General features: G+C 42.5%; 1 long non-coding RNA gene across 1 annotated transcript in view; it reads left to right on the forward strand.

The window, feature by feature from the left end:
* Positions 1-2,527: 2,527 nt before the first annotated feature.
* LOC137754127 (uncharacterized) overlaps positions 2,528-23,632 on the forward strand; it is a 39,855-nt gene continuing 18,750 nt past the window's right edge. Inside the window, exons 1-3 of the long non-coding RNA XR_011071745.1 lie at positions 2,528-2,616; positions 13,426-13,497; positions 13,619-13,734. This is a non-coding gene — a long non-coding RNA (uncharacterized lncRNA). The remainder of the gene's footprint in view (positions 2,617-13,425; positions 13,498-13,618; positions 13,735-23,632) is intronic.

Here is a 23,632-nt window from a genome sequence, read left to right on the forward strand (position 1 = left end):
TGTCTCCTGGAGCAGAAACCGTCCTTCACCGGAGCTGTTCCAGGGAAGCCACGGGGCAAAGTGTGAGGGCAAAGGGGGACAAAGGGAACGAGGTTCCATTTGGAACCAATTTGATGCCAGCACCAAGACTTCATCTGGGAGGCAAGGTACAACCTCCCCAGAGGGAAAAAGTGGTCTCTCATGTGCCTGAGCTGTTGGGCCTTTGCGAGCTGAGCAGAGGTCCTAGCAAGGACTGCCAACCCACAGAAAGTGCGTAGGGACCCATCGGCTTGGGGCAACTGGCCAGTCTGGAGGAAAGCACCGACACCTTTCAAGAAAGGGCGGTTCCCTTCGAGAACTAGGCCATTTCAGATAACTGGTCAGACAAGGGGGAACTTTGTGCACCTCTTCTTGTCATTTCTCTAGGAATGTCAACTTTTGGAGGCACATCAAGACAGAAGAGGAATTAGATTAGGAAGGACCAGAGGAATCTGAGCCTGCCTGATCAACCAGCTGCAGCTGGGTCACACCCTGCATGATGAGAAACGTTAAAGCCAACGTCAGATTCCACCCCCGGAGTCATCCATGAAATGGGTCTGGAATCTCATAGAACTTATTCAGGGGAGCTCCGGAGGATACGCTGGGCCATGGCCCATGGAGGTGGAGGGGTCAGAGATGGCGAGAACAGGGGGAGGAGAGAGCAGCAGCTGCGTTTGGTCCCAGCTTCTATTTCCATCTGTTTATTCAGGTTGAGAGGTCAGAGGCCCACGTGCTAGTTGAGCAAACAAAGTTGTAAGTCCCAAGTCTAAGGAAATGGTTGAAATGCTCAGCAAAATCTCTGAAGTTAGAAATAACTGTGGCCCAGTTTTTTTTTTTTAAAGACTGTGTAAATTAAAACTCTAGGAGAAATCTTTCCCCAGCATTAATAGTCCCTTTTCAAACGTCACATCCTGGAAATCAGAGAGCAGAGTCTCTGAAATGATTTGGCAAAATCTGAAAAACAAGTGATTCATTTATTTTTTAAGCACCTATTTCCTGAGTACATTTTGGGTGCCAGGTACATTTGGCGCTATAGGGATACAAAGCAGGATCCTGCGTGGTAGAGAGACTTACCTAAAGATAAATGATAACACAAAATAGGGATGGAAGAGTGCCCTCAGGACAGAAATCAAGTAAGATGGGGGGGTGGGGGTGGGGCTGCCAGGGCCTGGACGTGGAGAAAGGGGGTGACTACAAAGAGACATTTTAGGGTGATGGAAATAGTCTATATCTCAAGGGTGTCGGTGATTACATGACTGTACGCGTTCACCAAAATTCACTGAATTGGAAACTTTCCAAAGGTGAATTTGACTAAACATAAATTATACCTTAACAAAGCTGACTTTTAGAAAAGTGACCTGTGGGGGAGGGGCTGGGGTCAAGATGGCGGACTAGGAGGACGCAGAGTTCGCGTCTCCTCACAACTAGGGCACCTACCAGGCACCGGTGGGGGGCCACGGACACCGAAGGGGATGGGAGGAACCCTCTGCGACCGGGTAGGACCTGGGACATGGGGGGAGTGAAGGGGGAGGAGGAGGCGGGATGGGACTGGTGCCCCTGAGGGGCGGCTGGGGGAGGGGAAGGGATCCCACGCCCGAAGAGGGAAAGTGGGGGACCACTGAGAGGGCAGAGGATCAAAAGGGAGCGGGGCCAGGTTTCCCTTGCCCACTTGGGCCCCTGGGAGCCTGCTGAGATCCCGGACCTGATCCTCTGCCCACCGAGGACCCTTCCAGCCACGTGGGTCCTGAGGGAGTGGGAGGGAGGGAAGGGGAGCAAAAGTAAAGGCCGGACCAACGGGACCAGCACCCCTGAGGGGCGGCTGGGGGAGGGGAGGAGTTCCTACACCCAGCGGGACCCACCCACGGTTAGGGGTCCAGCAGGACCGGGGAGGCCCTCGTCCTCGTGTTACCATATGCTAACACGTATGTGTGGAATTTTAAAAACTGGTACTGATGAACCTACTGGCAGGGCAGGAATAAAGACACATGTGGTGAACAGACTTGAGGGCACGGGGGGCAAGGGGAAGCTGGGATGAAGTGAGAGAGTGGCATGGACATATAATCACTACCAAATGTAAAACAGATAGCTAGTGGGAAGCAGCCGCATAGCACAGGGAGATCAGCTCGGTGCTTTGTGACCACCTGGAGGGGTGGGATAGGGAGGCTGGGAGGGAGATGCAAGAGGGAGGGGATATGGGGATATATGTATACATAGAGCTGATTCACTTTGTTGTACAGCAGAAACTAACACAACATTGTAAAGCATTTATACTCCAATAAAGATGTGAAGAAAAAAAATAGAAAAGTGACCTAAAAATGTACAGATAAACTGCATAAACAACCATGTCCTTTCTGATGTCATAGAAATGAAAAGACAAAGCTGTGGGTACAAATCCGTCAGAAACCAGTAGTTGAATGTTATTTGCACTTCTAGCAGAAAAAGAGATCTCATTAGAGATAGATTAATTTTACCACCTCAATTTATTCTAGAGAAAATGAATGGGGGATAAGAACGACTGTCTCTCAGCTGCCATACAGCTGTTGGAGGTAAACCACTGGTGATAGAGCATTTGAGGGACGAAAAACTAGCAAACAACAGGTAACTGATTTTCCATTATTTGGAGAATGTTTTTTCTTGAAAAGAGAGTATTTATCCACCTTGAATTTTCTTCTTTTTTTACTGAGATATAATTGATACATAATATAATATTATATTAGTTTCAGATGTACAACATGATTCAATATTTTTATATATTTTGAAATGATCACCATATTAAATCTCATTAATATCCATCACCACACATAGTTACAGTTTTTTTTCCTGTGATAACTCTTAAGATCTACTCTCTTAGCAATTTTAAAATATAAAATACAGTGTAATTAACTATAGTCAAGCTGTACATTACATCCCCAGGATTTATTTATTTTATAACTGGAAGTTTGTTTTGTATCTTTTGACCCTTTCATGCATTCATCCATCCCCATCCCCACCTCTGGCAGAAACAACCAATCTGTTCTCTGTATCTATGAGTTTAGGTTTTGTTTGTTTGTTTTTAGATTCCACATATAAGTGAGATCTTTATCTTTTGTCTTTCTCTGACATTTCACTTAGCATAATGCTCTCAATGTCCATCCATGTTGTCACAAAAGGCAAGATTTCCTTCGTTTTATGGTTGAATAATATTCCACTGTGTATATATACATATATGTATATCACATTTTCTTTATCCATTCATCCATTGATGGTCACAGCTTGTTTCCATGTCTTGGCTACTGTAAAGCTACAATGAACATTGGGGTGCATATATCCTTTTGAGTTAGTATTTTTGTTTCCTTCAGATAAATACCCAGAAGTGGAATTGCTGGATCATATGGTAGTTCCATTTTTAATTTTTGAGGAAACTCCATACTGTTTCTCAAAGTGGCTGAACCAATTTACATTCCTAACATCAGTGCGCAAGGGTTCCCTTTTTTCCACATTTTTGCTAACACTTTATTTCTTGCCTTTTTGATAACAGCCATTCTAACAGCTATGAGGTGATATCTCATTGTGGCTTTGATTTGCATTTTCCTGATGATTAGTGATGTTGAGCACCTTTTCATGTACTGCTGGCCATCTGTGTGTCTTCTTTGGAAAAATGTCTGTTCAGATCCTCTGTCCATAGCTTTATTGAGATATAATTCACATATCATAAAATTCACCCTTTGAAAGTGTACAATTCAGTGGTTTTAGTATATTCACAGAGTTGTGCATTTATCACCACTATTTAATTTTAGAACACTCTAATTCACCCCAAAAGGAAACCCCATACCCCTTGCTGGGTCATATGGTAATTTTATGTTTAATTTTTTAAGGAACTACTAAATTGTTTTCCAACGTGGCTACATTGTACAATTCCACTAGCATGAGCCCTACATAAACTACTGCCTTGCGTTTTCCCATTCTTGTCCTTTCCACCCTTTCTCAACTTTCCATACACAGATGTGGGATATTGAAAACAAAACAAAACAAAAACACAAAAAAACAGATGCTGTTGAGATTGAAACGAAACATTAAAGGGAAATTTGAGGGTAGTCCCAGAAGACAGGAAGTGAGTCAGATAACTAACTTATTCAGATCATTTATTTTTCTGTGTTGTTTAGGTTTTGTATTGTCTTAGCCTATATCAGATCTAATTTATAGTTACATATATAACTATATATAGTTATATAGTTAGATTATAGTTACAAGAGTGGATGTTGGGTTATTCTCATGGTCTTGGATTTGAGCATGTTGATATGGGCTTCCTTTTAGCAAAGGAGGTGATTTCTTTGAGAAGAGAGAGTGATGAGAGTTGGACTAGAAGTGCCTGAGTGCCTTCTTTCTTCCAAAGAATGCTGCACTTGCCAAGACATAGCCCAGAGGCTCTCTTGCTCCTTGGCAAGAGATGGAAGTTGGTTTTCCCATGTATCTGTGGAAGGAGTGAGCCAGGATTAAAAGCCAGGGGTGAAAACTCCCTCCTACATCTCTGGATGCTCCTTTTCAAATTCCTCCGGCCAGTCCTTAAAAGTTAGTTGTTCTGCAGGCTTCCTTCATAGCCCTGCTTCTCTTGTGTTATTTCAGTGTGTCCAAAATCATGTTCAATTATTTTAATTGTAGCTCTAGGCTACATACAGTAAAATAAGTTCCTTTGTCCAGGATCTCATGTCTCAAAATCGTTACTTGGCTAATGTTCTTTGAGGATCTCGAAGAAGGAGGTATAGAATGCAGCTTGTCACTAAATTCACCTCCTCCCCACCCTCCTTCCAAACCTGTTCCTCTTGCAGGATTCTCTCTCTTGAAGAACAGCATCATCACACACCAAGTTTCCCAAACCACAAACCTGGGACTCACCGTTGATTCTTCTGCTTCCCCTAGGCCCAGAATTCCCTATAGATGATTTCTTGATGCGATATCTATTTATTTAACACATATTTACAGAGCACATTTTATAAAGTATCTGGCTTGGGAAGCTTACACTCTAATTGTAAGGACAGGGCAGGATCTACACAGATGAAAAGCTAAATACCAACATGAGATGTGTCACCAGATAATAAATGAATGTGTATTACAGATAATGTAATGCTGCAGGCTCAGGGATAAACATCTTTTTAGGCTGAAGAGGTCAAACAACGAGTTCAGGGAAGTACTGTTCTGTTGCTTAGAAACAGCTTTGGAGATGGGAGATTATTTTATTATTTTTTTCAAATACTATTCATTTATTTTATTTTTTAAAGTATATATTTTATTTTATTTTATTTTATTTATTTATTTGGTTGCGGCAGGTCTTAGTTGCGGCAGGCGGGCTCCATAGTGGCAGCTCGCCAGCTCCTTGGTTGTAGCATGTGAACTCTTGGTTGCGGCATGCATATGGGATCTAGTTCCCTGACCAGGGATAGAGCCCCAGGCCCCCTGCATTGCAAGCGTGGAGTCTTAACCAGTGCACCACCAGTGAAGTCCGAGGAGATCATTTTAAATGGCTATCCAAAAGGACCCATAGAATGTTCAAACTGGAAGATATAAAGCAGCCATTTGCCAATACTCTCATTTTACATAGAGGAAATGAGACTCAGTGACACCAAATGATAGATGTTAGGCTGCATTTCAGTATTTATTGAGCACCCACTGCATGCAAAGGCACAGAATGTACTACACTTACTCAAAAGAACAGGCAAGGTGAGGTTAATTCTCCAAGGGCACCTGGATTTTGTAGGAAACTAAACCTGTGTCAAAGTGTCCCAAGGGGCAGGGCTGTGATGGCAAAGTGGTGGGACCAAATGATAGTTGTAAACTGGGTTATTGGTCCTTACACTAACCCTACAAAATAAAAGAATTAAAATAGTTCATCACAGGTTAGTTATTTCTGCTTTGTGAGCAATCAGGGTGAAGGAATTTACCACCACCTACAGTGTCCTGCTGTCTCATTAGATATCCAGGTAGGAGATTCTGAAGCAATCTTTACCCTGTCCACTCGAGGGAAGGTGACAGCGGAATTCTTGTGAAGTGGAAACACTGTGGTTGGTTTCAGGACGATACAGACTGGGAGGTGCGGAGAGTCTCATCACCAAGGATTTTTTTTTTTCTTCTACTTGCGTTATTTTTTAAATGACCCTCTAACAAATTCAGAGTAAGGGAACTTCATGGTCCACGTTCCAGCCTTAGGGAAAACAGTGACATGGGGCTTTTACTCCAGAGGAATTCATACAGGAAAAGCTAAAAGCTCAGGGAAGAATATGTAAAAACATCTTCTTGAAAATGAAGGCACACGCATGGAGAAAAAGTGTTGAAGACCGGAAAAAAGTCACAGCTGTAGAGAAATAAACAGGAACTGACTTTCCAGTCCCAGAAGACTAAATGTTTCCAATTCTGGGCTTTCTGGATGCCAGACATTAGTTTGAAATTATCTATGGCTCAGTTTGTAGAATCTCCAAAGACAGAAAGAAGCCTCACTTCCTTAGTTCCCCTGTTCATGCCCTGAGTGTATGTGTGCCTTCAGCACAGCTTGAAATTAGCGTATTTTTTCATCTTTGCCTTTAGTTTTTTAACAAGCAGGGAGAGACCCAAGGGGACCCGGACTTGCGTGCACCTTGGACTGCAAATCCGTGCCAGGTAGCCTGAGGCGGGTCTTCCTTATCCTCACCCGGGCTGGGCATGCGTGGAACAACCCGCCCCTAGAAAGGAGTTTTAAAATCATATTATGTAGTGTGAAATGAGATCATAGATATGAAAGCTCTTCTTTGAAGCTAAAAAAATTTTCAGCCCACAAATGCACAGTATTGATATTATTTATTAATGAATGTATTTGATAGTCCCTTTGTCCGGTTCCTAGCCATATTCAAATGCATTCATTTAAAAAGACAATCATCAGCATTATGGCTTACAGACTAACATAGAAATTTAATTACTAATAAATACTAATATACACACAAATGTACGCCCTGAGGAGGCCACACAGCCACTCTCTTCTACTTCTTCTACTTCAAGGAATTAAAAATTGATGTCAGCAGGAGATTCCCTCCCTTCCTTATAGTGCGTGAGACAAAGGAATGTAAGAGGTTGCGGGTGGAGGGTGCCCCTCCCTCTCCTGCCTGCGAAGCGTCAAAGAAGTTCGGAACTCCCAAAGGGGCCCACCCAACCCAGCAGTCATAAATGACTTAGCAAACACCAGCTCATTAATCCAGATGTGAGTGTGAGTAGTATTGTGAGGTGGCCTGAGAAACAATTTTTAAGCAGAAAGGCTATAGTGTTTAACAGGCAACCCTATAGTCTTGCACTATAGGAATTAGGAATCCTTGTGTCTGACGTTACTTGTCCAGTTTGGAACAAAATATCATTCACGCAGGCTACCTGTATCCCCAGCATCTAGCATAACACCTGACACAAAGCAGGGGCTCATAAGTAAATGAAGGAGTAATTGAATAATTGCAAAACTTGAATCTATCTGTACAGCAGCCAGTCCAGTGCCACACAATTCCGATCTTCCCATCGAATGTATTCTCAATAGGCCCCTCTGGCATCCTCTGATTCAAATCTATAAAATTCTGAACTGCATGATGATAGGAAGGAAGAATCCAAGACTGGAAGGTCTACTGTGGAAGCCGTCGCAGGGTCCACTGCCTTGTTCTCACCTTCCCCACCCGGAGCCAACTTCCCAGCTCAGTGTAGCCATCATGCCCTGCACTACCTTTGACCCATCTGAGGATTCGACAGGTATTGCTTCTCTTGTGCGATCCCACTCAACGAGCACTCATCAAATGCCAACTGCACGTATTACACCCTGCTAGGTACTGTGGGGGAGAGCAGAAATATAAGATATGTGCTTAGTACCATTCTAAGTGCCTGGGATTCAGTGTTGACAAGACAAATATCTTCCTTGCTCCCATGATACTGACATTCTAGAGGGGGAAGACAAAAAAAAACAATCATACAAACAAATAAATACATGACAAAAATTCAGATAAGTGCTACCAAAATGAAAGCAGGTCATAGAGAAACTATTTTATCTGAGATCTTAGTGACAAGACTTGAGAGCAGACTTCCAACCAGAGGAAATAGTAAGTTCAAAGTCACCCAGGTGAGAACATAAACTTGAGTGTTCAAGACCCAGCCAGAAGCCCAGGGACAATGGGAAGAGATAGGAGACAAAGTGGGGTAGGCAGGGGCCAGCTCACGGAGGTTGTGTCCTTTGCTACTCAAAGTGTGGTCCACGGACCAGCAGCATTAGCATCACCTGGGAGTTTGTTTAAAATGACCCCCAGGGCTTCCCTGGTGGTGCAGTGGTTGAGAATCTGCCTGCCAACGCAGGGGACACGGGTTCCAGCCCTGGTCTGGGAGGATCCCACATGCCGCGGAGCAACTGGGCCCGTGAGCCACAACTGCTGAGCCTGCGCGTCTGGAGCCTGTGCCCCGCAACAGGGGGGGCTGCGGCAGTGAGAGGTCTGCGCATCACGATGAAGAGTGGCTCCCACACCACGATGAAGAGCGGCCCCCGCTTGCCGCAACTAGAGAAAGCCCTCGCACGAAACGAAGACCCAACACAGCCAAAAAAAAAAAAAAAAAAAAAAAATCCTTCCCTCTACTTTAAATTAAAAAAAAAAATTTATAAAATGACCCCCAATCTCAATTTCCTTTCTTTTACAGCCAAAGGAGTATCAGCTTTTAGATGGCATATATCTGCCTGCAATAAAGACCACTTCTCCAAACCTCCCTTGCAGATAGTTGTGGCTATGTGTCATAAAGGGAGTGATAGATATGACTTCTGGAAATGTCCCTAAAGGGCATGTTTTCTTCTTTCCTGCTATCTGGATACAAATTTAAAGGCTACTTCTCCAGCAGCTATCTTGGACCATGAAATGTCTTTGAGGATGGAAGCTACCCAAGGCCAAACAGCAAGCAGAGAGCCCATGTCCCTGCCCTGAAAAGGCCTCACCAGCCCTGAACTGACTACCTGTCAAACTCCTGAATATAAGAAAATAAGAAACTTCCATTTTCCTTAAGCCACTGGTTTTTTGGATTTTTCTGTTACTTCCAGCTGAACTCAATCCTAACTAATTCACACTCTTTATCATTATTTCTCTTATAGAACTGTACATTTCCCCCAACCTTTAAGTAAAATCAATAATCCAAGAAGATATACTACATTTATCCTGTAGCTTCAAAAAACTCCCACTAAGCCCTGACCCACCCCCGCTCCTCTACGGTCACACATACAGCAATCGAAGCACCATGGTCCCAGCTGGACAGTGGCAGGGAGGGTGGACACAGCAGAGGTCACTGGCAAAGGCAAGGGCACAAGGCCAAAGGTCAGCTTGAGCTCCAGGTCATCTGCTGCTTCCCTCCTGAGGACACTGAGGGAAATGGACCCCTCCAGGCTGAGCTGCTAAGCCTCAAGTCTTGGTGGCATTGGCCCGCCTACTCTGAAACGTCTAAAATTGTTAAACAATCAACAGATCTCTTGCTCTGTTGAAGCGACTTCAACCTAGACTGATAAAACACTTCACACCAGGTCTCTATACAGAGAAAAAGCCTAATATTTGAAAAGCTGGAGGACTGACCAACTGATTCTCTTCAATGGCAGTTCAGTAGGCAGCTCCATCAACAGCCCCCAGAGCCACCTCTGTTAAAGACACAATTAAAACAGTGTGCTTAAATGCAAATGCAATCTCAAGACATTCCCTCCGGCACTCACATTCAATCAAAGATAGTTAAACCAGAGCTGCTTCTATATAGAAATTCTGGAGCCTCTGCTGCCGGAGTTCCCTGCTGCCTTTGCAAGACATTGCCTGGCATCTTGTCTCTTTCAGTTAAATGTCTACAGATGCACCAAAACCGGATATCACTGGAGATACAGTATAGATTTTGGCCAGAGCAATTTAAATGGCCCAGAAACATTGGACTTGTATCTCAGTTTGTATCCCATAGTTTCTGCCTTCCCCTCCAGGGAGGTAAAGCTGATCTTGACCTTAGTTCACAGGATCGGTGAGTGAAGGAATTACAAAACGATGAACATTCCACCAAGAGCTCTTTTTTCAGTAATCCTGGCTGCCCATTCAGACCATGCCTTTCACAACTTTCCTTTGGGAGTAGACATGGGGTTGGGTCTAAGAGAATCTGTGTGTCCTAGGTGGGCACTGAATTTGACCAAATTTGTTTGACTGTTTCGAAGGAGGTAAAAGCTGAGCCCACTCCCTCAGAGCTATTCCTGGATTGAACAGTGAACGATCAATAAGATTCATAGATATGCACTCAGGAACCACAGAAGGCTGCTTTAGCAGGTGACTGTGGGAAGTGACACCAAGGCTGCCATTGCAGTATAGGAAGATTCCGGGATGAGTATTGGGAGCAAGTGGCCATCTCCTCCATGCAGGTTGAGGAGGAGACTATTGCAACCTTTCTGCAAAAGGTAGCAGCCTCTTAATCTATTCAGGACGGAAGGCATTTTCCAAATTCCACCCACGGCAACATGATATTCTTTATGGCCCTAGTTTCTATGAAGCAAGAAGCAACTCAGATACACGACATAAATGAACCAGAAGCAGGAAGAACTGGTGCTTAATACAAACCCACAGAGACAGCCTAGTCCACATCAAAATGGGGATCCAGTCTCTCCACTGAAGACAAAGGTACCAGGTGAGCACAGGGAGGTTGCACTTTGATGTGTGTTTGTTTGAGCCCTGTATCAGAAATTATCTCACACCGGAGGCTCTTTATGCAAACTTTCAATCATCCTGAATATAGGATTTCTATTGAACGCTATAAAATAAATCTAATGCACATCAATAAATAAATCATGTGGTTTCTCTGGAAGGGGGTATCCTTAGTAGGACTTATATCGCTAATATAATCATAACCACTCCCTCTAAGGATTAAATTTATCCCTTCAGCAAAGGCACAATGAATTAAAAAACAGAGAGAGAGAGACTATATAATGATGTCTTCCAAAATGAAAGACTTGTTGGAAACTCACCTGGGTTATACAGCTCTCACTAACAAGCTAGAACATTGCTTTAATTCTGTACCGTTAATTGCCATGTGATCAAACCGACTGGTGGAGGGTTTCCACCATCTACTTGCACAACACAAAATTGTGTTGTGATGTTTAGATAAGACACGCGGGGGCAGCAGTGAGCTGATGAGGAGACATAGCAATGGTGACACTTTTGAACCACAAAATTTGACTCTAGACATTGAGATGCTGCCAAGCTCTATTTAAAATCATTTAAACCAAACAGAAACACTTTTTTTTTAACTTTAAAATTAAATATTAGAAGAATTTACTCTCCTGGCATATGTTTTCAGCTTCCCACTAGTGCTTAATATTTGTCCTTACTTCCCAAACGTTTTTGCTTTTTCAATTGACAATGATCTCTTTCAATCCATTTAGGAGTTTGATCATTTTAAAACTGAGAAACTCCCTCCTGACCAGTCCAAGTTGAAGCCCGGGGGGCGGAGCAAGATATCCCAACGTTCGGGGGGAACAGAAAGCAAGCCCAGGGTGGTGCGGAAGGCCACAAGGCCTGCCTGCGTGGAGAGCCCACCGTGGCCCGGCACTGACGTCGCAGAGCAAGCCGGTGGCAAGGGCTCCTTTTTAAGTAGGGGGATGTGGCGGCACTTCCTCTTCTTCTCCAAGGACAGGTTCGCTTCATCCCCACCTATCTGAAACCAGAAGAACAAGGATCAGTACCGGGTTCGCTTTCACTGCTGGAAGGAGATTTTGTAAACAAAGGTACCCCAGCCAATCCACCATCATACCCCAAAACGGGGTGGCAGTGAGACAGGCCTGTAAGCAAAGCCGGAGATTGCAGGCGTGTTTACTAAGGGCGGGCTGGTCCTCCCGAAGGCGGCGTTGGGGAATGGTGGGGGGAGGGGGGAGGAGGGTCTGGGCTCTTACCGACGTGGCCCCAGAACAGCCTGGCCAGGAACCGCCAGGACAGCCCCTCTCGCTATGCCCGACAGGAGGCCTTTGGCAGGCTGTCAGGCCGGCTTTTATTTTTAGGCTCAGCCGGGGCTGCCCTCCTGCTCTGGGGCTTCCCCCTCGCGCAGCTGTTGCTTCTGCTTTCCAAAGCCCAAGCCTACAGGTGTTGTGCTTCCCCTTGCCTTTGGCCGTCACAGGTTGGAAGAGTGATGGTAGCTTTAAAGGGGAGGGGGGAAAAGGTTGCAGGGGGCCAAGATTCCTGCTCCCCAGCCCGGCCTTGCAGCAGTCAACCCTCCATCCTCCCCTGAGGATCTCCAATCCAGGCATATCTAAACCAAACCATGGGGACTTCCCTGGTGGTCCCGTGGTAAAGAATCCACCTTGCAATGCAGGGGATGCCGGTCCGATCCCTGGTCAGGGAACTAAGATCCCACATGCCTGCAGGGCAACTAAGATCGCGGGCCACAACTACTGAGCCCACATGCACTGGAGCCTGCTTGCCACAACTAGAGAAGAGAAAACCCGCAAGCCACAACTAGAGAGAAGCCTGCGCCACAATGAAAGATTCCCACATACCACAACTAAGACCCAACGCAGCCAAAACTAAATAAAATAATAATAATAAAATAAATAATAAATAAACCTTAAACAAAAATAAATAAATAAACCAAACAATCTCAGGCCCAGGCAAGGCGGCCTCATTTTCTTGAGCATCCTGAGATGCCAGGCCCTTCTCACTACTCTGAGTATGGGGCATTTCACCTGGTTCTCACCTGCTGAGAAGCCAACAGGAAGAGCAGAACCCGGACTCAGACCCCAAAGCCTGCTTCCCCTCTGTTCCCACACCACAAGCCTTCTCAGATAAAAAGGGTTCCTTGTATGTGTTCTATTTTCAATAGTTTCTTTCTTCCACTATTAGAAGGGGGGAAGAAAAGCATGTTTATTGCAGTATTTCCATCCAGTATCTCTCTGGGCAAATCTAGACCTATTTTACGATTCTGCTTTTTTGAGCATGGTTGCAGCCCTGGAGACATGTGACTGCCTGTGTCCCTGTGTGTGTGTGAAAATCTGCACGGAAGCAGAGGTTACCTATGGGGAGTAGGACTGGGGGATGAGGCTATTTTGCGTTCTTATTTTCTACCCTTCTGTACTGTCTAATCTTTTCCCAAGAAGTGAATTATTTTGTAATGCTCAAAAAGAAAAGAATGAGGACAGCTGTAACTGCAGTCAGGGCCGTTGCCATGTTGGCCGATGCCCTCAGGCAGGACTCCACCCAGTAGGGTTTTCTCTTCTGTTCTTAAAAATACGCTTAAATTCTTGCTCCTCCTGTTGAAGTCCCCTTTGTTAAGAGTGTTAAACGGCTCTGGTGTCCTTAGACACCCATTTCCTGAGAGCAGGCTGAGGGCTTCCTTCCTCCACCCAGCATTCCGCACACCCCTCCCACCCATACACTACTTTTTCCCTTTCTTCTTCAGAGACTCGATGCTATCAGGCCCCAGAATTGGCCAGGAAAGGTCTCAACACAGACAGGATCACTCAGAAAAACAGTAAGATAAGTCTGTGTGTTGTACAATACTTTGAAAAGCAAATTGTCAGGAGAGAGGAAGAGAGCCGGCTCTTCTTTAACTCTTTGTCCTTTGATTTGTATTTGCTCTTTAATGCATTCAGCCTCCAAACGCTTGCTGAACAGCTGCCCTGTGCCTGGCTCTAGACAGTTCCTGGGTTAGAAGGGAAGGAGCCACGGTCCCTGCAGGGAGGACCACACATTCTCGAGCAGAACAAAGGTAAGTGGTGAGTTTTGGTGAGACAAGCAGGCAGGGGGCGCCATAGGGCCCAGGGCCCAGCACCGCCCAGCCCTGGTCGTGCAAGTTTCCAGGACCGGGAAATGCCCAAGCTGAGTGTTAAAGGACCAGCTGGAGAAGCAGAGAACAGGAGGGAGGATGTTCCCCGTGAAGGAAAAGTGAAATAATAACAAGGTCCCTCTGCTATTGAGCTTTTAGGTACACCGTGGCCCTGCTATGAACCTTTCACATGTATATCACTTAGGTCTCACAACCCTGCGAGACAAGTACTCCTGTGGCTGCATTTTAAAGCTGAGGTCCCTGAGACACAGAAGGGTGGAGGGATTTTTCAAAAGCCGTGAAGTGTGGGGCGGTGGAGCCAGGATTTGAACTGAGGCTCCAGAGCCCTCACCTCTAAACCTCGGTAACCTTGGGTAACTCAAGAAGTGAGGCGGAGGTCCTGCCCCTGCCTAAGTTCCACAACTGACCCCCAACCCCCGCCTAAACTCCGCCCCCATAACCAACGCTTTTCTTTTCTTTTCTTTTTTCCTCTTTTGGATTGGGGTTCTGTTTTACCCTGTTGATTCATTGTTGTTGATTCTTCTATATTTTTATTTTTCCTAATAAATCTTTTACTTTTCTAATTTCATTTTATTCTTTATACTTTGTTAGTGATCTCTCCATTGGCTTTTTTCCTTCCCCCCCACCGATATTTTTTTCTTTTTTCTGTTGTGGTTTTATTTTACCTTGTTGCAGTCGTTTCAATTATAGTTTTATTTTTCCTAATATATATTTTCTCTTTCTAATTTTATTTTGGTTTTCTTCTTTGATATTGTACTGCTCCTTTTTTTCTTTTTCTTCCTTTTTTTTTTTTTTTTTTTAACCGCGCCGCAAAGCTTGTGGGATCTTGGTTCCCAGGCCGGAGGTTGGGCCCAAGCTCCTGTGGTGGGAGCTCTGAGTCCAAACCGCTGGACTAACAGAGACCCTCAGACCCCAGGGTATATCAGTGAGAGTGAGGCCTCCTGGAGGTCCTCATCTCAGCACCAAGACCCAGCTCTATCCAACTGCCTGCAAACTCCAGTGCTGGACATCTCAGGCCAAACAGCCAGTAAGACAGGAATACAGCACCACCCATCAAAAAAAAAAATTGAAACGACAAAAAAAATTGTTACAGATGAAGGAGCAAGGTAAAAACCTGCAAGACCAAATAAATGAAGATGAAATAGGCAGACTACCTGAAAAAAAATTCAGAGTAATGATAGTAGAGATGATCCAAAATCTCAGAAACAGCATGGAGAAAATACAGGAAACATTTAACAAGGATCTAGAACTAAAGAGCAAACAAACAGTGATGAACAACACAATTACTGAAATTAAAAATACTCTAGAAGGAATCAACAATGGAATAACTGAGGCAGAAAAATGAGCTGGAAGATAAAATGGTGGAAATAACTTCCAGGGAGCAGAATAAAGAAGAAAGAATGAAAAGAATTGAGGACAGTCTCAGTGACCTCTGAGACAACACTAAATGCACCAACATTCGAATTATAGGGGTCCCAGAAAAAGAAGAAAAAAGAAAGGGTCTGAGAATATATTTGAAGAGATTATAGTCGAAAACTTCCCTAACATGGGAAAGGAAATAGTCAATCAAGTCCAGGAAGCACAGAGAGTCCCATACAGGATAAACCCAAAGAGACACAAGCAGACACACATATTAATCAAATTATCAAAAATTAAATACAAAGAAAAAATACTAAAAGCAACAAGGGAAAAGCAACAAATAACACACAAGGGAATCCCCATAAGGTTAACAGCTAATCTTTCAGTAGAAACTCTGCAAGCCAGAAGGGAATGTCAGGACATATTTAAAGTGATGAAAGGGAAAAACCTACAACCAAGATTACTCTACCCAGCAATGATCTCATTCAAATTCAATGGAGAAATTAAAACCTTTACAGATAAACAAAAGTTAAGAGAATTCAGCAACACCAAACCAGCTTTACAACAAATGCTAAAGGAACTTCTCTAGGCAGGAAACACAAGAGAAGGAAAAGACCTACAATAACAAACCCAAAACAATTCAGAAAATGGTAATAGGAACATACATACCGCTAATTACCATAAATGTAAATGGATTAAATGCTCCAACCAAAAGACACAGACTGGCTGAATGGATACAAAAACATGAGCCGTATGTGTGCAGTCTACAAGAGACCCACTTCAGACCCAGAGACACATACACACTGAAAGTGAGGGGATGGAAAAAGATATCCCATGCAAATGGGAATCAAAAGAAAGCTGGAGTAGCAATTCTCATATCAGACAAAATAGACTTTAAAATAAAGACTATCACAAGAGACAAAGAAGGACACTACATAATGATCAAGGGATCAATCCAAAAAGAATACATAGCAATTGTAAATATTTATGCACCCAACATAGGAGCACCACAATACACAAGGCAAATGCTAACAGCCATAAAAGGGGAAATTGACAGTAACACAATAATAGTAGAGGACTTTAACACCCCACTTTCACCAATGGACAGATCATCCAAAATGAAAATAAATAGGGAAACACAACTTTAAATGACACATTAAACAAGATGGACTTAATTGATATTTATAGGACGTTCCATCCAAAAACAACAGAATACACTTTCTTCTCAAGTGCTCATGGAACATTCTCTAGGATAGACCATATCTTGGGTCACAAATCAAGCCTTGGTAAATTTAAGAAAATTGAAATAGTATCAAGTATCTTTTCCAACCACAGCACTGTGAAACTGGATATCAATTACAAGAAAAAAACTGTAAAAAATGCAAGCACATGGAAGCTAAACAATACACTGCTAAATAACCAAGAGATCAATGAAGAAATCAAAGAGGAAATCAGAAAATACCTAGAAACAAATGACAAAACACGATGACCCAAAACCTATGGGATGCAGCAAAAGCAGTTCTAAGAGGGAAGTTTATAGCAATACAGTCCTACCTCAAGAAACAAGAAACATCTCAAATAAACAACCTAACTTTACACCTAAAGCAATTAGAGAAAGAAGGAGAAAAAAACCCCAAAGTTAGCAGAAGGAAAGAAATCGTAAAGATCAGATCAGAAATAAATGAAAAAGAAATGAAAGAAACAATAGCAAAGATCAATAAAACTAAAGGCTGGTTCTTTGAGAAGATAAACAAAATTGATAAACCATTAGCCAGACTCATAAAGAAAAAAAGGGAGAAGACTCAGATCAACAGAATTAGAAATGAAAAAGGAGAAGTAACAACTGACACTGCAGAAATACAAAGGATCATGAGAGATTACTACAAGCAACTGTATGCCAATAAAATGGACAACCTGGAAGAAATGGACAAATTCTTAGAAAAGCACAACCTTCCAAGACTGAACCAGGAAGAAATAGAAAATATAAACAGACCAATCACAAGCACTGAAATTGAAACTGTGATTAAAAATCTTCCAACAAACAAAAACCCAGGACCAGAAGGCTTCACAGGCAAATTCTATCAAACATTTAGAGAAGAGCTAACACCTATCCTTCTCAAACTCTTCCAAAATATAGCAGAGGGGGGAACACTCCCAAACTCATTCTATGAGGCCACCATCACCCTGATACCAAAAACAGACAATGTCACAAAAAAAGAAAACTACAGACCAATATCTTTGATGAACATAGATGCAAAAATCCTCAACAAAATACTAACAAACAGAATCCAACAGCACATTAAAAGGATCATACACCATGATCAAGTGGGGTTTATCCCAGGAATGCAAGGATTCTTCAATATATGCAAATCAATCAATGTGATACACCATATTAACAAACTGAAGGAGAAAAACCATATGATCATCTCAGTAGATGCAGAAAAAGCTTTCGACAAAATTCAACACCCATTTATGATAAAAACTCTCCAGAAAGTAAGCATAGAGGGAAGCTACCTCAACATAATAAAGTCCATATATGACAAACCCACAGTCAACATTGTTCTCAATGGAGAAAACTGAAACCATTACCTCTAAGATCAGGAACAAGACAAGGTTGCCCCCTCTCACCACTATTATTCAACACAGTTTTGGAAGTTTTGGCCACAGCAATCAGAGAAGAAAAAGAAATTAAAGGCATCCAAATCAGAAAAGAAGAAGTAAAACTGTCACTGTTTGCAGATGACATGATACTATACATAGAGAATCCTAAAGACTCTACCAGAAAACTACTAGAGCTAATCAAGGAATCTGGTAGAGTAGTAGGATACAAAAATTAATGCACAGAAATTTCTTTCATTCCTATACACTCATGATGAAAAATCTGAAAGAGAAATTAAGGAAACACTCCCATTTACCACTGCAACAAAAAGAATAAAATACCTAGGAATAAACCTACCTAAGGAGACAAAGGACCTGTATGCAGAAAACCATGACACTGATGAAAGATATTAAAGATGATACAGACAGATGTAGATATATACTATGTTCTTGGATTGGAAGAATCAACATTGTGAAAATGACTATACTATCCAAAGCAATCTACAGATTCAATGCAATCCCTATCAAACTACCAAAGGCATTTTTCACAGAACTAGAACAAAAAATTGCACAATTTATATGGAAACACAAAAGACCCCGAATAGCCAAAGCAATCTTGAGAACGAAAAATGGAGCTGGAGGAATCAGGCTCCCTGACTTCAGACTATACTACAAAGCTACAGTAATCAAGACAGTATGGTACTGGCACAAAAACAGAAATATAGATCAATGGACCAGGATAGAAAGTCCAGAAATAAACCCAAGCACATATGGTCACCTTATCTTTGATAAAGGAGGCAAGAATATACAATGGACAAAAGACAGCCTCTTCAATAAGTGGTGCTGGGAAAACCAGACAGCTACATGTAAAAGAATGAAATTAGAACACTTCCTAACACCATACACAAAAAGGAACTCAAAATGGATTAAAGACCTAAATCTAAGGCCAGACACTATAAAACTCTTAGAGGAAAACATAGGCAGAACACTCTATGACATAAATCACAGCAAGATCCTTTTTGACCCACCTCCTAGAGAAATGGAAATAAAAACAAAAATAAACAAATGGGACCAAATGAAACTTCAAAGCTTTTGCACAGCAAAGGAAACCATAAACAAGATGAAAAGACAACCTTCAGAATGGGAGAAAATATTTGCAAACAAAGAAACTGACCAAGGATTAATCTCCAAAATATACAAGCAGCTCGTGCGGCTTAATATCAAAAAAACAAAGCAACGCAGTCCAAAAACGGGCAGAAGGCCTTAATAGACATTTCTCCAAAGATATAGATTGCCAACAAACACATGAAAAGATGCTCAACATCACTAATCATTAGAGAAATGCAAATCAAAACTACAATGATGTATCACCTCACACCAGTCAGAATGGCCATCATCAAAAAATCTACAAACAGTAAATGCTGGAGAGGGTGTGGAGAAAAGGGAACCCTCTTGCACTGTTGGTGGAAATGGAGAACTATGGGGAACAGTATGGAAGTTCCTTAAAAAACTAAAAATAGAACTACCATATGACCCAGCATTCCCACTACTGGGCATATACCCTGAGAAAACCATAATTCAAAAAGATAACATGTACCACAGTGTTCATTGCAGCACTATTTACAATAGCCAGGACATGGAAGCAACCTAAGTGTCCATTGACAGATGAATGGATAAAGAAGATGTGGCAGATATATACAATGGAATATCATTCAGCCATTAAAAGGAATGAAATTGAGTTATTTGTAGTGAGGTGGGTGTACCTAGAGTCTGTCATACAGAGTGAAGTAAGTCAGAAAGAGAAAAACAAATACCGTATGCTAACACATATATATGGAATCTAAAAAAAAAATGGTTCTGATGAACCTAGGGGAAGGACACGTATAAAGACACAGACATAGAGAATGGACTTGAAGACCCAGGGAGGGGGAAGGGTAAGCTGGGACGAAGTAAGAGAGACATATATACACTACCAAATGTAAAATAGATAGCTAGTGGGAAGCAGCTGCATAGCACAGGGAGATCAGCTCGGTGCTTTGCGACCGCCTAGAGGGGTGGGATAATGAGTGTGGGAGGGAGACGCAAGAGGGAGGGAATATGGGCATATACAAATGCATATAGCTGATTCACTTTGGTATACAGCAGAAACTAAGACAACACTGTGAAGCAATTATACTCCAATAAAGATGTTAAGAAGAAAATAAAAAAGTGAAGTGAGGTGGGGCTGGAAGACAGAGTTGCAGGAGCTGTGTTGGCAAGATGGGCAGAAGTTTCACAATGCTAAGGATCAGATCAGATTTGGGTTCTAGATAGATCTGTGCTCCTGGAAGAAAGATTGAGGAGGCCAGGCTCTGTTCGCAGTGAGGTGGCTGTTGTATTAATCTGAAGGAGAAAGGAGAATGTCGAGGCTGGTGGAGAGGGCGGCCAAGCTGAGCTCTACTGAGGAGATGACGCCAGGTCCACGATGGAGTGTGGAGGGGGGAGCCGTGATGCTGGGCACCCAGCTTAGGTGACTGGGTGGAGGCGGGCTCTTCTTGAGTATGCGGCGCACATGGCAGGAAGAACAGGCTTGGAAGGGGAGGAGTCAAGTCGGGTGCCTGTGGGGTTCCATGTGGACACAGTTGGGTCAGTGGCAGGAGGAATGGAAAAGAGGAGGCTAGAGCCAGACATCATTTTAAAGCAGGTGTTCATCAACCAGGGTGGAACTCAGGGGTCTGTAACCTTTTATGGGAAAAACATTACATCTTTATTTTCACTTTTCTCTTACTAAAATTTATCATATTCTTCAATTGTTAATGTGAGAAAATTGCTCTGGTAGCATTAGCATAATCTATGGCTTTGTCCCCAATAGAAATCACAGATTTTTGTATCACATTTCAGTTATTACAGATTCCTCTGAGTATCATTAAATCTATGACTACTTTAAAATGATGGTAATTAGACCTGACACTGGAGTGAGTAGTTAATACTATATTAGTGATATTACATGTATTATTATATCAAAGCTTTTTATGATTTTGGAAACTGTATTTCGAAAAAATGATGTCCTTTGCATTAAAATATTTTTTTCAGTTTATTTTCCATTATAAGTTATTATAAGATATTGAATATAATTACCTGTGCTATACAGTAAATCCTTGTTGCTTACCTATTTCATGCATAGTAGTTTGTATCTGTTAATTCTATACTCCTAATTTATCCCTCCTCTCTCCCTTTCCCCTTTGGTAATGATAAGTTTGTTTTCGATGTCTGTGTGTCCGTTACAGTTTTGTATATAGATTCATTTGTATTGTTTTTTAGATTCCACATTTAAGTGATATCATATAATATGTGTCTTTGTCTGACGTACTTCACTAAGTATAATATTCTCTAGGTCCATGCATGTTGCTGCAAATGGCAAAATTTCACCCTTCTAAGGGTGGAATAATATTCCACTGTGTATATATACCATATTTTCTTAAGTCAGTTGTCTATTGATGGGCACTTGAGTTGTTTCTATGTATTGGCTATTGTAAATAGTGCTGCTATGAACATCGGGATGCAGGTATCTTTTTGAATTAGAGTTTTCATCTTTTGTGGATATGTACCCAGGAGTGGGATTGCTGGATCATATTTTTAGCTTCTTAAGGAACCTCCATACTATTTTCCATAGTGGTTGCACCAGTTTACATTCCACCAACAGTGCAGGAGGGTTCCCTTTTCTCCACACCCTCTCCAGCATTTATTGTTTGTAGATTTTTTGATGATAGCCATTCTGACCAGTGTGAGGTGATGCCTCATTGTAGTTTTGATTTGCATTTCTCTAATAATTAGTGATGTTGAGTATCTTTTCATGTGCCTCTTAGCCATCTGTGTGTCTTCTTTGGAAAAATGTCTATTTAGGTCTTCTGCCCATTTATTGATTGGGTTGTTTGTGTTTTCAATATTGAGTTGTATGAGCTGTTTGTATATTTTGGATATTAACCCCTTGTCAGTCACATCATTTGTAAGTATTTCTCATAGGTTGTCTTTTCATTTTGTTTCTGGTTTCCTTTGCTGTGCAAAAGCAGTTAAGTGGGAATAGGTCCCATTTGTCTATTTTTGCTTTTATTTCTTCTGATAAAAGAAAAGTAAGAGAGACTGATCTAAGAAAATATTGCTGTGATTATGTCAGGGAATGTTTTGCCCATGTTCTCTTCTAGGAGTTTTATGGTGTCATGTCTTATATTTGGGTCTTTAAACCATTTTGAGTTTATTTTTGTATATGGTGTGAGGGAGTGTTCTAATTCCATTGAGTTACATGTAGTTGTCTAGCTTCCCCAAAACCACTTACTGAAGAAACTATCTTTTCTCCATTGTATATTCTCGCCTCCTTTGCCATAGATTAATTGACGGTAGATATATGGGTTTACTTCTGGGTTCTCTATTCTGTTCCACTAATCTATGTGTCTGTTTTTGTGCCAATACCACACTGTTTTGATTACTGTAACTTTGTACTATAGTCTGAAGTTTGGAAGGGTTATGCCTCCAGCTTCGTTTTTTTCCTCACTTTGCATTTTGGTTATCCATTAAAAAACATTACTCTGAGGAGCAATCCAAAGTCTTTACCATATTGCCAAGAGGTTTAATGATGAAAAAATTTTAGGAACACCTGACTTAAAGCTAAAATAAATAATGCTTGTTAATGATCAGAGAGGAGGAGTGAGGGGGAAGGAGGAAAACAAGGAGACTCCAAGAATACCTGGCTGAGTGACTGGGTGATTGATGGTGACACCTCCCACCACAAAGAACAAGGAGGGAGGAGACATTTGGAGAGGATGATGATGAAAGTTTTCATTTGTGAAGATGCTGGGTATGAGAAGCCCATAGTACAAGCAGTTGGAGCTGTCAGGTGGAGAGTGGGAAATATGGCTACAGAGTTCAGGAGTAACCATGGGAACAGAAATCTCATTTCAGAGTCAATGGCATAGACTCATTACAAAATAAGCAAGCATATCCCTCTCAACTACTATGATTGAATAGCCAAAAGAAGAGAAAGAACTCAACATGAAAAAAAAAAAGAGAATAAACAAGCATATCCAGGCAGAATATGTGTGAGACGGTATCTAAGGGAACTGAGGAGGGAGAGGGGGTGGCAAAAGAGAGCAAGATCAAGTGGTCAGAATGGAGGGAGGAGAACTGACTTGGGGAGCCAGGGCAGAAAGGATGCAGGAAAGAGTGGTGTCAACATTGTCAGACGCAGCAAGAGGCCAAATCGGACTCAGACTATTCAGAGGCCACAGAGTCAGGCAGTGGTGACTCTACGGGACAGTTCCCCAAAGCTGCAAGGAACCAGATCTCAGAGAATTGAGGAATGAGGATGTAGGAGCCATATATATGGGCTTCTCTTTCAAGACATTTAGTTGGAGGGGGGGAATAGGGGGAGGAGTTGGGAAGCCTCTGAGAAAGAGGTAGGCAGGGAGTGGTGTGGCCAGAATCAAGGGATGACATTTTTGAGCATGTCTGTGGTCTGACAGGGAAGACCCAGTGGAGAGGAAGAGCTTGGCCATCCAAGAGTGGGGAGGTCAGTGGAGAGATAGAATCCTGAGGGGGTTGGGTGGGGTGGGGGAGGAGACCAGGGGCCACGAGGGCACAGGTGGATGGAAGGAGTAGGGCCATCTGTTCCTCTTCCATGAGAGGAGATATTGACTATAACAGAACGTACAGCTGAGTCTGGATGAGATGAGAAGAAACAAAGGCATTCCCTCATTCCTGTTTCCTCCAGACAGAAGTGGATCCACGGCTTGTGGACCTGAAATGTGTACAGTTTGTGGGGAGGGCCTGTTTACAAAAAAGAACACAAAATTCACCAAATCAAAAGTAGGAACAAAGTAAACATTTATTT

This window comes from Eschrichtius robustus, chromosome 1 (genome assembly GCF_028021215.1).
Source record: "Eschrichtius robustus isolate mEscRob2 chromosome 1, mEscRob2.pri, whole genome shotgun sequence".
Taxonomy (NCBI): domain Eukaryota; kingdom Metazoa; phylum Chordata; class Mammalia; order Artiodactyla; family Eschrichtiidae; genus Eschrichtius; species Eschrichtius robustus.